Source organism: Bos indicus x Bos taurus, chromosome 3 (genome assembly GCF_003369695.1).
Source record: "Bos indicus x Bos taurus breed Angus x Brahman F1 hybrid chromosome 3, Bos_hybrid_MaternalHap_v2.0, whole genome shotgun sequence".
Lineage (NCBI taxonomy): Eukaryota > Metazoa > Chordata > Mammalia > Artiodactyla > Bovidae > Bos > Bos indicus x Bos taurus.
Window position 1 is genome coordinate 118613736 of NC_040078.1, and position 14706 is coordinate 118628441.

At 55.5% G+C, this 14706-nt stretch overlaps 1 protein-coding gene across 5 annotated transcripts in view; it reads right to left on the minus strand.

The window, feature by feature from the left end:
• The window catches only part of HDAC4 (histone deacetylase 4), a 296637-nt gene extending 286627 nt beyond the window's left edge, over positions 1 to 10010 (minus strand). For all 5 annotated transcript variants that reach the window (XM_027538100.1, XM_027538103.1, XM_027538102.1 and 2 more), the window contains exon 1: positions 9926 to 10010. The gene's annotated coding sequence lies outside the window, so the exon portion shown is untranslated. The remainder of the gene's footprint in view (positions 1 to 9925) is intronic.
• Positions 10011 to 14706: the final 4696 nt, after the last annotated feature.

A 14706-nucleotide genomic window follows, 5' to 3' on the forward strand; every position in this document is an offset into this window, starting at 1 on the left:
GAGCTGGATCAAGCCGTGCCTGAACTCTGCCGCACCTGCACTTTCCCCAAAGCACGTCAGTCCATCCCGTGCGCTTGGAACCTGCTGTGAAGAGGTCCTCCCTGAGTGATGGGTCCCCTCTGAGTACCTTCCTGCTCATGCTGAGAGCCGCTCGTGGAGAACTCCTGGTCAAGTGCAGGTCCCACAACCTCAGGGAGGACAGTCTGGCCCCAGTCTGTTCCTCCATCTGCCAAAAGCCACCTTATCCGACCACACCGTCACCTGCCCCGGGGGCACACCTACAGAGCCACCCCCGAAGGGCTGCACCCCTGGGCGCCAGAAGCACCCACCCCTCTGTTTCTAAATCGTCCCCCTCCTCCCATCCTGGGAGCACATCCCCGGGAACCCTGCCACCAGAAGCCAGCCCCACGGCTCCATCCCGGCGCAGGTGCGCAGGCCGCACCGCTTCCCCGAGGCCGCGGCAGGCGAGGGGCACGCTGTCCTCGGGGTCCCGGCTGGTGCCTCCTCAACAACAGTGAAAAGAGGGGGAAACGCAAACTCGCAACTGGGTTTGCAACGCACGTCCACGTCGTCCCAGGAGGGGCCCCTCTGTGGACACCAGGAAGCGCCGTGGACATCCACCGCTCTGGCTCACAGACCACCTGGCAACCAGGGACCTCGGCACCGCTGGCTGGGGACAGATCCCACAGTGGTCAAGGCCCCGCTGGGCCTGCACCAGGCAGCTCTCACCCAGGGCAGCGCTCGGGAGCCAACACTTGAAGGCATGCTGCTGAGCTTTCCAGAACAGGATCTCTGCGAGCCACGAAAGGGTGCCTGCGAGGACAAAGACAGACGACAACTGGCTCCCAAACGTGACTGAGGTCCTCCAGGGAGGCGCTCGCCCAGCCGTGACTTCAGCAGACGCAGGCAGAGAGATGCCTGGAGCTGGCGTGGGAGCCTCAGGGAGCCTGCGAGTGCGTAACAGACATCAAAGGCCCAGCCGCCAGCCCTCCCCTTGCAGATAGCATCCCACCTGAGACCCGGCCTGGGGAGAGGCTCCCGGCCGCCCCCGCTCAGGACACCCAGCTCGCAGAGAGGAGGCAGCCCCGCCGGGCGAGCGCACCGTGAGGCTGAGCCCTCAGGCGCAGCCGCCTCGACACCCAGGTCTGTCCTCTGCACCCCCCGTGCCACAAGAAGCCTGGATGGCTGCGGACACCGTCCCGAACGCCTGCTGCTGAGCACGCGGAGCATCCACAGGCAGGAGCAGAGGCCCACCGTGTGCCTCTCTGCGTTTCAGATCCGTCCTCTCCTTGACGAGAGGAATTCTGAAAACAGGAGCTCCCTCAAGACGCACCCAAGCGTGGACGAAGACAATCCACTCCAACTCAGAGACACCCTTCCTCGGGGGAGGGTTTAGGGGACGCCGTTTACACTGCGGGTTGTCAACTCCAAACCCCCAAGGTCAGCCCTCCACCAGCCCTGGGCGGGGAGGTGTTGAGCAGGATGGCAGCAGCCCCGAGCACCCTGGGGCCTCCCAGCCGGAAGGACGGGGAGAGGTCAGAGGTCATGCTTAGGCCGCTGCAAATCCAGCCAGACACGGACCACAAGTTGAAAGGAAAACAAGGCCCTCGCGAGGAGACAAGGAGGCACGTAAGCACCCTACAAGTCCTGCGCGCGCCCCTCCAACCCGGAGGGTCGGGAAGGAGCCTTGCTTCACCCCTTACGCTGGCTAAGGAAGGCTTTCCAAAGAACGGGGCTGAGACACCTACTGGGGACTTTCAGTGCAAAACGTTGTGTGAATTCCTGGCAGAGAGGGCTCCGATCCACTGGAGCACTGCCCAACCACTTCTCCACGACTCTCCTCACAGGTCACACCCCCAGAGCGCTTCCCTCTGCACTTTCCGTCAACTATAGGCCCCTGCCCCGGGGGGTCGTCTGCATCCACAGCCCCAGAGCTGGGGGGCGGGCTCACCAGGCCCCCCAACCCCTCAGCCCTGAGGCTGGAACCTCCATTCTGGGAGGGCCCTGAGCATCCTTTTGGAAGCCCCCACCCCGCCCTCCTCAGCAGAGGCCCGGGCTCTGCTGGCCTGCTGGCGTCCTACTCCAACCATGACTCCAAAGGGTCTGCCGGAAAGCCCCTCGGGACCAGAGGGGCTCAGAGCACACTCCCCCCTGATGTTTAAGACCAACAGCTGGATGAGACACTGGCTCGGGCCCCTTCCAGAATGTCCCTGACACTGACTGCCAAGGCTTGGGTCCTGACAGCTACTCCTAGGAGTCCTGGGCCTGGGAGATGGTTCCGGGTCACACAGGTGGCGGGGAGGGAGGAAGGGCCACCCCACTGGAGGGTGTGGGACCAGGACCCTTGCCCCTAGGCGTGGGCCGCCCCAGCTGAGTGGGCCGGTGCTCCCCTCCCAGCCTGCCTCCCACGGCCTGGCGCAGCTGCGTGGGGTTACCCCACCCCCACCCCATCCCCACCAACGACTCAGCTCCCTGCGGCTGGGGCCTGACCGAGACGGAGCCACGGGAACCGCCTCTGGGCCCCTCGACATCGGAGCATCTGTTCAGCTCCCTCCTCTCTCGTGGAAAACACCCCGCGTGGGTGAGGTGCAGACTGCTTGCAAAATTCTTGTTGTCTAGTCGCTCAGTCATGTTTGGCTCTTTGCGACCCCATGGACTGTACCCACCAGGCTCCTCTGTCCAGGGAATTCTCCAGGCAAGAATGCTGGGTGCCATTTCCTCCTGCAATGGTGGGCGAATCCTTTACCACTGAGCAACTGATTAGAAACTTTCTAGAAACAGGCTCCCTGTCACCACCGCCGCCCTTCACCCTCCCCTACCAAAGTCGGGGTGGGGGAATGGGGTAGCAGCAGGGCAGGGAGTCACCAAAACTGCTCTCCCCAAGTTTGAAAAAGACCCACTGCAGCCAAGAGCACCATGCCAGCCAGCTGACGGTCGCTCCCACAAGATCACGCAGCTCCACCAACCACGGGCACAACCCTCCCACTTGGAAGGCCGGCTTGGGCTTTCAGGTCCTAAGAACGGACTTACTGTTTCTAGCTCAAACAGCAATCCAGCAGAAGCACTTGACCCACACAGACAGAATACTTCATGAACAATAGTGAACAAACACAGCCCAACATTCATGTTTTTAAAGGGAGCAGACTCCAAAACGTTCACAGACAAGACCATGTAAAGGCGTCATGTTAGATGATGAGGTTAAACAAGAGAAGACTAAATAACAGCATTAACTGTGATCTGAAACCAGCAGGGGAAAGAGCCTTTGACAGAGGCAGCGGCTGGCCGCCGGGAGCACAGGCCCCGGGCCTCCGGCCGAGGTCACACTGCATGCTATGGGCTGTGCACGAGGGCCCTGTTGGCCACTTGACAGCTGTGTTTAAAGCTGTTCTCCTCTCGTTCCTCTCTGCATCACAAACCCACTTCCCTTGTATTTATGGCATCTACTTAAGAGCATATGATCTCCAGAATCAGGAGTACCCAGACTGAGGCGGGAGGAAGCAGGCAATCCCAGCGCTCGGGCAGATAACGGGCGGCTCCACGAAGTCAGGGGGCCAGCCCGCACCAGGCTCTCCTCCCAGGCCCCGTGCAGTGCTGTGCACCCAGCCGCCCAGCCGCTCATGCGGACACTGCCAGGCGCTGAGCACCAAGCCGGCAGGAGGCCCTCGGGGCCCCTCCGCCCCTCGGAGGCCCCTGCCAGTAAGAAAGGTGACAGTCAACCGCCGATGTCGCAATGAGCCACTGAAATTACACAGCAGATCGCGCTAGGGAGGAGGGAGAGGGTGTGAGACCATGCTCAACAGGGACTGAAGGCTCTGCTTGGACTGAGGGACCAGAGAAGACACCAGATAAAGACAGGCAGTTCCAAGAACTGCGAACAGTGTGTGCAAAGGCCCAGGGGCCAAGGGGGCTCGCAGGGAGCAGGGAGGCAAGCAGACGAGCAGGACGGGGACATGGGATGAGGTAAGCGGAACAGAGGGCAGGACCACAGGCCTTCCAGGGTCCTACCACATGGCAGGGCGTGAGCATGGGAATGAGGGGATGGGTCTGCCCTGGTCACAGCCACCCAGGTACCATCTGCACAGCGCAACCCGGGCCAGAGCCTGCCAGACCCAGGAGGCCAGCACTGCCTCAGAGAGCTTACGAGAGCCAGAGAAACGGATCCCCTCGATTCTTCGATGCTAAGCACACGTATCAACTTACCAAGGATTTGGTTTTCCTCCCTTATAAATAATGAGGTTGAAGAGTATTCTCCCCTCCCCCATGGAAATATCAGACTTTTTAAGAGAAAGTATTACTATTCAAAAGCCATACATGCTTACAGAAACCATTTTTATATATCGTGTAAAATTTAAACAATATCACCAAACATAAAAGGGGCTTCCCTGATAGCTCAGTTGGTAAAGAATCTGTCTGCAATGGAGGAGACCCCGGTTCAATTCCTAGGTCAGGAAGACACCCTGGAGAAGGGACAGGCTACCCACTCCAGTGTTCTTGGGGTTCCCTTGTGGCTCAGCTGGTAAAGAATCCACCTGCAGTGCAGGAGACCTGGGTTCGATCCCTGGGTTGGGAAGATCCCCTGGAGAAGGGAAAGGCTACCCACTCCAGTATTCTGGCCTGCAGAATTCCATGGACTGTATAGTCCCTAGGGTAGTAAAGAGTCAGACACGACTGAGTGACTTCCACTTACTTCACTTAACAAACATAAAGAGACAATGAAAGTTGCTCACATTCCATTTTCCTGGCACCCCAGAAGGCCAGTGCTATCACTCTGGAGACCCGTGAACTTGAAAAGCAGAAAGAATGGGTCCCCTGGGTACTGTCCCAGACCCCCTTTTTCCTTTCACTTAACACACTGAATGCTTCTGCTCCCCAGCAAGCCTGCACAGAGATTTCCACAGGACAAAAATACCAAAATGTATTTAGTAAGTTTCACCTCTATAAACAATGCAGCAATAACATGCACAGATTTCCACAGGATAAAAACATCGAAATGTGTTTAGTAAGTATCACCTTTATAAACAATGTAGCCATAACATTCTGTACATATCTGGATACCCATATGCTTATCACATTCTTCCTAGGAATAAATTCCAATAAGTAGAATAGCTGGAAGAAAAGGAATGGCCATTTAAAAATTTGACACTTAAACTTTTCCTGAGTGTAACCAAGTAATTAATAACTAATAATGGCCAAAGCTTACATGTGCTTACGATGTACCAGACTACTCTAAGCACTTTCCATATATTAGCTTATTTAAATTTCACAAAAGCCGTGGAAGATAAGAATTACTATTATCACCATTATCGGCTGCTGTCAAACAGCCTGTGTGATACGGGGGCATAAACAAATGCTTCCGCTGACGTTCTTTATCAGGAAGGCTGGGTCTTTTTACTGTTAGCCACTGTGATTCGCAGATTCATGTGCTCTGCTCATTACACAATAGGAATGTTCACCGTTTTCTTATTGGTTTGTTAAAGCTCTTTACATATTGACTATTAACCTTCTGTAAGCATAATATGCTGCTGCTGCTGCTAAGTCGCGTCAGTCGTGTCTGACTCTGTGCAACCCCATAGACGGTGGCCAACCAGGCTCCCCCGTCCCTGGGATTCTCCAGGCAAGGACACTGGAGTGGGTTGCCATTTCCTTCTCCAGCGCATGGAAGTGAAAAGTGAAGTGAAGTCCCTCAGTCATGTCCGACCCTCAGAGACCCCATGGACTGTGCCTTCCAGGCTCCTCTGTCCATGGGATTTCCCAGGCAAGAGCACAGGAGTGGGGTGCCATCGCCTTCTCCGGCATAATATGCTATATTTTTTTTCTCTCACTGTCCCTTAACCTCACTTATGGAGTCTTTTGACAAGGAGAATTTTCTTTAACTCTTACGAGTGTTAAATCTATATTTTCTTTAAAGTTTCTGGCTTACTGTTACAACATGAATGGATTAAGTCAGTGGTTTTTCAAAGTTTCTGGTCTTTGGGATGCTCTCTTCCAAGGCAATCCCACAGACAGAACGGTGGAGGCCACTGTGCTCTGGCTGAAGTGGGCGTGGGCGCCAGGGGCCCCCCACCCTCACCTGCCCGCAGGCAGCCCCAGAAGAGCCAAGCGTGGGGCCAACCACCGCCGGCCGACAGGACTGTCCGGAGCCTTCCCAGCGCCACACACACAGCACAGAAGACAGCAAGAAACCCTACGAAACACAGAATCACCTATGACCGCTCCAATACCACCCAACACAACTACACCTAAAGGTGTTCCGAACGGTCCTCTTCTCGAAGAGGCTATGCTCTCCCAAACACCTCCACGGACGATGCTGAACTTCAGCTTCAAGACTACCAGGGACCCGGAAGCAGAGGCGTGGAAGAGGAGGAGTCAGCTTCGGGGGCTTAACACAAGCAGGGCACCAGGCGCTACGTTTCCAGGCCCATCTCAGGTCCCTCCTCTGCAAAACGGGTGTGGCAAGAGGGGCCACCTCCTGAGGCCGTGGGGAGAGAAGCGGGGTGCCCATGGTGACTACTTACGACAGCACACGGCCCCACGTAGCTGCTCATTAAACGGCAGCTACTGGGCTAAGCTACACTCACAGCTGCCCCTTGAACACCATGGGGGAGAGGGGTGCCAGCCTCGCAGACGGTGGAGAACCCAAAGATAACTTTATAGTCAGCCCTCCGTATCCACGGCTCCACAGCCCAGGTTGACAACAGCAGATTGTGTAGTATTCACTGAAAAAACCCACAGATAAGTGGACCCACGTGCTTCAAGCTCACGCTGTTCAAGGATCAAGTGGACGAGTGTCATCTCACTAGGAAAGAGAACCAGGCTGGCTCCACCTCTGCTGATACAGGGGCCAGTCCGCCCCCGCCGTGATGGGAGGCAACCTGTGTGGGACCCTGGCCCTTCACTGGAGGGAACCAAGAAGGCCCATCAGTCAGAAAAGGCGGCCGAGAGCCCACCCCGCTCCCGAAACAGAGCCACATACCCCATCTCCTCAGTCACACGAGCCCAAGAGAAGAAAATGACCTCCTAACAGAACCCGCTGATCTGAGCTCGGTGACACGTCTCCCCAAAGAAACGGCCTGTGAACACACGTTGCTGACGGGTGTGAAGATGCAGCATCACTTCTGACACAGGGCTCCTCGTCTGACTTGAATCAGAGACCCTTTGCTTTTCTCTAACTCTAGGCCAAAAGACCCCAACCCACTGCACACCGCAACGTATCCCAACTGACCATCTGAGACTCAAACCAAGCCTCCTCCAGACTGGCTCCCCAGTCCCCGCCCCAGGACCAGCAAGGGTCGCAACCACTGGGGAGAACTTGCCCTCTGGCTAGAACAGTGGGGACTCGGGCTCAGCTTTGCAGGCCACGGAGCGAGGGAGCTTCCATGGAGGTGGGGCTAATGCGGGTTCCCGGCAGCTGATCCCCAGCAGGGATTTCGGGTCCAGGAGCCGTCAACCCGCCACCCCCAGCGGAGCCGTACCCCACTCTCTGCATCTCCCCTGCTCCCTCCATCAGGTACCAATCTATAGCTCATGGCAGCTTCTGAGCAATGAAAGCCCAGCCGTTTTCAATAGAAAATGGTAGGGACGGATTCTCCAGGAGTGATGAAATGTTTCTTCTGCTCTGGCAATTAAGACGGCACAAAGTCGCCTTTCCTCGGGTGCCACCCCCAACATCAAAGGATGAGAATTCAAAGCCATTCATGCTGCATTGAAACCTCACAATGCAGCTGGAAAATGGAAGTCGATTACTGGACATAAATATGCAGTAGTTAAAAGCAAAGAGTTAGAACGAAATTCAACTGCAGCAACCCCACGACATGCGGAAACTTCCAGAACTGGAGTCCTCCTGGTAAACACGACGAGGGGCATCCTTAGAAAGCACGCTTCTGGCCACTGAGCCAAGCTCCACGCTCTGGACCCACGTGGCCCAGGGGCCATGTTGTCCTGCCCATCTTGCTACAGTAACGGCCCCCAAGGCCTCCGAGAACATGGCATCTAGAGATTTTTATTTCGCATGGCTGTGAAGCTGCTGACCACAGAACATTCCCTCTTGGCTCAGGGCTGCTGAGGCCACATCTGTCCTTGGTCCCCAGGCCTAGCAGGCCTCCACCCCCGCACACACCCCCAGCCCAGGGCTCTCCTGCTGCCAGTTCCGATCGCAGGACAGAGAACTAACCCTAAAGAGGGCAGTGTTACATCTGCCTGCCGCATAAACCGTGCTTCTTTTCTGATTGATTACTGCTCTCTTTAGGAAGGTATTTAATCTTTAAAATAAAAGCCCAGAACACAGAAAGCTATACAAGTCTAACAATGTGTCAGGGTGTGTGTTTTTAAGGCAGGAAAATACTTCCCTCCCACACAAATGTGAGTTCTGGGGAAAGATGCCACAGAGCCCAGGGAGTAGAATATCTGGGAAAGCTTGATGGGTCTTAAAAATAGATAATTGAACACAGATTTGAGAATTCTCAGGAGCTACCTGAAAAAAAGAAAATTAAATCTCACATATTTTTGATATCCAAAACTCCATTCTGATGAAAACTTCTAAGAGGGTGGCATTTTGCATTTCCAATTATAATAGAGTAATTGTGTTGCCATAGTGACCGCAAAATTCTGCAATAACTTTTGTTGCTTTGTAATTGCTGTAGTGTATATTTGTGTACAAGCAGCTGAGTTTTCTTAATTCAATCCCTCTCCCTCCCTCTGTCTGTCCCCCTCCCCCAGTCACCACCACCACCTTTCCTGGCTCAACCCAAAGAAAATTACCAGAAGCAACTAAAACTCCAGGCCACAGGATGATCACGGTACAGAAGAAAAAGTGAAACCAGGCCAAGGTGCAGACCCACCAGTATAACCCCAGTCTTGCTAGGCTGGCGCTGGGCGAGGGCTGTTTACATGCTTACTCCCAGGCCTCCCCTGCTTAGGTGGTTTGTGGGAATAAACAGAGAAGCCTGAGCGGAGGGAAGAAGGGAAGGAAAGTAACTCCACAGGCCCCTTCCCTCCCTCGCCCAGGGCAGGCAGAGAGCTGCTGCAAGCAATTAGGTAGGTCTCTACAGTAATGCAATTAGGATTTAGTTAAGAAAGTCATTAGTTTTAAAATAACTTGAGCTTAATTTCTGCAACACTTTATTTGAAAATTGTGTCACAGCAGGTCAATTTACAACATGCAATAAAGAAAACACTCGTATCAGCTGCTGCAAGTTATTACAAATTTCTGATGTGCATTAAATGAGTACACTGGGTTCCACCCCCGGCCTTTCCGACTGATACGCACGATCTCCTGCTATAACAGTGTCAAATAATTCAACGCTCAATGTAAATACGAGATAATTTGCTTCGGATGCCACAGTGTGAGCTTGCGATGCCGCCAAGAGCGGCTCCCGTCACCTGGGCAGGACGGGGCCCAGGGCTCGGCCTGCCCGCACCCCTCGGGTCGCGGGCGCCCCACCCCTGCCGTTCCGGTCCGGGGCACACACACCCGGCGACGGCGCACCCCCGCCCGCCCGCCCGCCCGCCAGCCCCGGGAGGGACGTTTTTCTGCAAACTCACAGCCTCGACAAAGTTATATAAACGGCGCCCGCCGGGGCTCCGGAGCCCCCCGGCCCACCTGCCGAGGGCTCGGCCTGGACGGGAGCGGGCGCCCCGGGGAGGCCCGCCGGCCGTCCTGCGCCCCTGCCCCGCGGGCGGCCCCCGCCGGGCCGGGGGGCTGCAGCAGGGAAGGTCCGGGACGGGCTCCGGCTCCGCTCCGGACGACCGCGGGGCCGCGCGGCCTGGGCGCACGGGACCGGGCCGGGGCCAGGCCGGCCGGGCGGGCGGACCCCCGGCGTCCACCTGCCGGGCCGGGCGGCGGGGGCGTGGAGGCGGGCGGGCGGGCGGCCTGCGGGCGGGCGGGGGGCGGACAATGGCCCGCGGGCCGGGCCGGGGCAGCGCTTACCGCGGCGGCGGCGGCGGCGGGCGCTCCGAGCCGCATCTCCTCAGCCTGCGCCGCCACCACCACCACCACCGCCGGCGGCGGGCGGGCGGGCGGGCGCTCGGGCGGCGGCGACGGCGGGGACGCGGCCGCGGCGCGCCGGGCCCAGGCGGCTGAGGCGGCTGAGGCGGCGGCGCGGGCGGGCAGGCGGGCGCGCGGGCTCGGGCGCGGCGGCGGCGGCGGCGGCGGCGGCGGCGGCGGCGGCGGCGGGGACGGTGCTCCGCAAGCGGCGGCCCCACAACCTCCCCTCCTCATTCACAAAAAATTGACCCACGTTGAACCATGATGCTGCTCCCCCCCTCCGGCACTGAGGCGGGCGCTGATAGGCCAGCTCCGACGCCCGTCAGCGGCCCCGGCCCCGCCCTCCCGCCGTCGGCCCTGCGGCCATTGGCTGCACCGGCCTTGCATCACCTCCCCTCGCGGGCCCCTCCCTCCCGCCCGGTTTCTAATGAAGAGCTCGTCAATTACGGCTCGGCCCCGCCCTCTGCCCGCCCTCCCTGGGCGCCCGGCGGCCCTCCCATTGGCCCACTGGGGGGTCGCGGGAACAGCCCCGCTTGGTCCCGCCCATCGGCCCCGCGGCCTCCAACTCGCTAGGCCCAACGCCCTCCGAATGCCAGGGATGCTCCGCCCCCGCCCGCCTCCTGGTCCCCATTGGCTGCCGAAGCTGCCAATCCCAGGGGCGGGGCTATCAGAGGACGCTCCAGGCACCAGCTGGAGGGCGCGGGACTGTTGGGAAAGTGCTGGGAGTACAGGCGGGTGGTGACAGTCAACACGGGCCGTGGCCCAGGCGAGCCTCGTTCGCCACGCCCAGAGAGCTGCGCCGCAGGGCCCAGCGATGAGGGCCGGACGGGCCACGCTTCTGGCGAGGGGAGGCTGAGGCGCGGGCTGAAGAGGGGAGCCGGTGAGGCCCGGCCACGGCCGCCATCTTGGGTACGGGCAGCGGTCACATGGTGCGGCCTGCTCCCGGCGACGCAGGGCGGTGCGAAGGCCGAGTGCGCAGGCGCGAGGGCCTCGCCCTACCCCGCGGCGGGAACGCGGCTTTGGGGGCGCGGGGCCCGGCCGGCCGGCCTTCCCGGCGGGCGCGGAACGAGCGCAGTGCGCCTGCGCCGGCGGAGGGCCAGGGGCAGCGCGAGCGCTCTTCGAGTCCGGTCCGAATTTTCCGGTCTCGGGCGGAGGCCGCAGAAACGTCCTCCCACTCACTTTCCGGTCGTTCCGGGCGCGCGTGCACCTCGGGCGGGGGTCTCGGCCAATCCGTTCACCCCGAGTGCTCAGCGTCTGTGCTGTGCCCTGCCGAGGCCTTCAGAGACTCCCGTTGAGCCGCACCCCCGGAGGGCGTGATGGGGTCTGCGGCGAGATCAGAGCTGTGAAGCCCACTGAGCAGCCCATCCCGAGTGTCACACCTGCGTGGGGATAGCCCTGCCAGCGTTGGTGGGGATGCTCCTGCAAAGGATGGAGCCTCCAGAGAAGAAAACACTTAAAACAGTGGTGTTCAAACTGCAGCCCTTGCGGAACTGTTTTGTTTATTAAAAAAAAAAAAAAAAAGCTTGCTGTAGTAAAAATGCTGCATGGGATCTCTATGGTTCTAGAATGACTTCGCTTCCATGAAACTTGATTCCTTGCAAGAGACTTTGAACCTTTCAGGATATGTCACACCAAACATGGTGACCCGTGCTCAAAAAACTTGAGATTTAACAGCCAAATGTTGTTAGATAACAGTGTTGTGTTTCAACTAAAGCGGCTTTTTTCCTAGAAAGCAGAATATGGGGAGCTCACCTGAGGACTGCATCCAAGGGTGTTTTTTCCCCCTCAAAGGTAAAATGTCCTTAGGTGACAGGCTTTGTAACGTGAAACCGAAGACCAGAGTCGTAGGTGAGGATGGGCTTCCCTGGTGGCTCAGACCGTAAAGAATCCGCCTGCAGTACGGGAGACCTGGGTTGGATCCCTGGGTCGGGGAGACCCTTTGGAGGAGGGCATGGCAGTCCACTCCAATATTCTTGCCTGGAGAATCCCCGAGGACAGAGGAGCCTGGCCGGCTATAGTCCTTGGGGCCGTAGAGAGGAGACACGACTGAGCGACTAAGCACAGCAGCACAGGTGAGGATATACATACAGGCAGGTAGGATAAAACAGGAACACTTCTTAGCTGGAGAACTTGGTCGAGAAGAAAAATCGGGTGGACAGACTGCTAAAACTGATGATGTTATCAGAGATCATTGCCTTAAGGGAGGGTGCTGAGCCTACACCCTCTAGCCATTGTTACACCGAGAAAAAAAGCCACTGATAACCTTCATCACTGATTGGCTTAAAGCTTGAGCTTTTCCAAGTTTCGTGGCCCAGATGCTTTTTCAGAGGAGAAAAGTAGAAGGAATTCTGTTTTAATAAAAAATCACTACTTTGTGTCATCTTTTGTGATTATTTTGTTAAATTCTTCAGAGTTTAAATTGGAGAATAGGCCAGTTTAACTGTCAATCTTAGAATACCCTAGAGACAGAGTCTGACAAAGTGAATGGATAGGATGCTGACAGAGACCCGTGATGCCTTATGAGGGCCTTTCCGTTTGGAAATGAGCAGAGATTGGTTTTAATATCCTTGGTAGGTGATTCTTAGGAGAAATGTAGCTACATGGGTTAAAACACAATTTTCAAAATGAAAAAGTATTTTGCAATACGTAACTCCAATACTTTGGCCACCTGATGTGAAGAGCTGACTCATTTGAAAAGACCCTGATGCTGGGAAAGATTGAGGGCAGGAGGAGAAGGGGATGACAGAGAATGATATGGTTGGATGGCATCACTGACTCAATGGACATGGGTTTGGATGGACTCCAGGAATTGGTGATGGACAGGGAGGCCTGGCGTGCTGCCGTTCATGGGGTCGAAAAGAGTTGGACACGACTGAGCGACTGAACTGGACTGAACTGAAAATGTCTTGAAATAATAAGTAATGATTAGCAAACCTTGGGCAGTGTAAATAGTAGTGCCTGTCCTAAGCTAGCTTAACTTTGAAGCAAATGAGTGGTGAATGGCAAAAATTTAAAACAGACACAGCTGAAGGAGATGACTACTAGTGACCTGGGCAGTAATGGAAGCAGTACCCTTATCAGATTTTCATGGAAGGTGAAACAAGGCCAGAGGCTGAGGAACATTTAGATAAAAATCAAGGTACAAAGTCATTTCACAGATGATTTAATGTGTACAACAGTCAGGAGAAAATGCTGCCTATATGTCTAGTAAAACTCATTTAAGTGCATAACGAGAGAGACGGGCCACAAGGAAAAGTCCCACCAAGGGTTCTGGGATGTGGATTCTAAGCCAGACTCGTTAAAAGGTAGAATCCCAGCCCAGAAATGAGTAGGCTCCTTTCTCTGCCACTTAGGCCTCCTGGGAGTCCCAAGAGCTCCTCCAGGTGAGTGAGGGCCTGGCAAGGATGAGGCCCAATTCCCTCTTCTGCAGAAGAGGAATGTGGGGGCCTGGGCAGCTGTGTCTGTCCACAGATCTCTGAAACACCGTCTGGCCGAAGGAGACCTGTTCACAGCAGGTAGCAAGAGCTCAATACCGCAGGTCTGCACACTATGAGAGGAGTCTCTAAGGCTGGGGCTGAGGTTCAAGGCGGAGGGATGGCCAGGATGCCAAGTGCCGTCCTCATGAGGCTTCCTACAAAGGCGTTGCACAGGGTCCCAACTCGAAGAACACAAATCCCGGTGTTAATTAAAGTCCTTTGCTCAAAAATAAAGATGCCACCAAAGACTCAGAAAAAATTAAGTTAAAAATCTAGAATTAGTACAGCAAGGTGGTCAGTTATAAAGATCTTCCCCAGTAGTATATTGGACGTGTTCCAACCCAGGAGGCTCATCTTCTGGTGTCGTATCTTTTTGCCTTTTCATCCTGTTCATGGGGTTCTCTCAGTAAAAATACCGGAGTGGTTTTTCCATTTCCTCCTCTAGTGGAGCACGTTTTGTCAGAACTCTTCACTGAGACCCGTCCATCTCTGGTGACCCTGCACAGCAGAACTAGGAGCTTCATGGAGTTACGCAAGCCCCTGCGCCAGGATAAGGTTGTGACCCATGCAGGGGGGATAAAAAACTGATATATATGTTAATATTTATTGAATATTTGCCATGCGGCAACCATTGTGCTAAGCACTTTTTATGCATTAGAAAAACACAATGGAAATTTCCCAATCTACGTTAGCAAAAGAACATTTTCAATACCTAAAGGTAACATGAAATCCCAATGGAACTTCGTGGGAGTGGACAGAATGGTTGACTAGTTCAGCTGGAAGGATAAACATTTGAGAACAGTCCAAAAGGAGAGAAATCAGAGAGAAACTGCTCCCAGAAAACAAAATGTATTATCCAGGCTCCATAATGACAATTGCTCGGTCCTGGCTGAGATCGATGGAAAATAATAGAAAGTAAAAGAAACAGCCCCAAGCAAGTGGAAGAACTCTATCAGATATCCAGCCAGTATGTGTGCTCTGTGCAAGTACCAATTTCTAAATATTTTGAACATCACTCTTGTAAGGATTTAAAATATAATAAAGGCAGCTTTTCAAATCAGTGAGAAAACGGTGTGGTAGGACCCTTGTCAATCATTCAGAGAGAAATGAATGAAGTTGAATTCCTACCTTATTAGATGGAGTAAAGATTTAAGTGTTAAAAAATAAAGGCCATAGAAGTATTAAGAAAAAGTTGTTAGTTGACATATCTCTAGGGTTACAGAATAGGACACTGCCAACAGTTGTAAA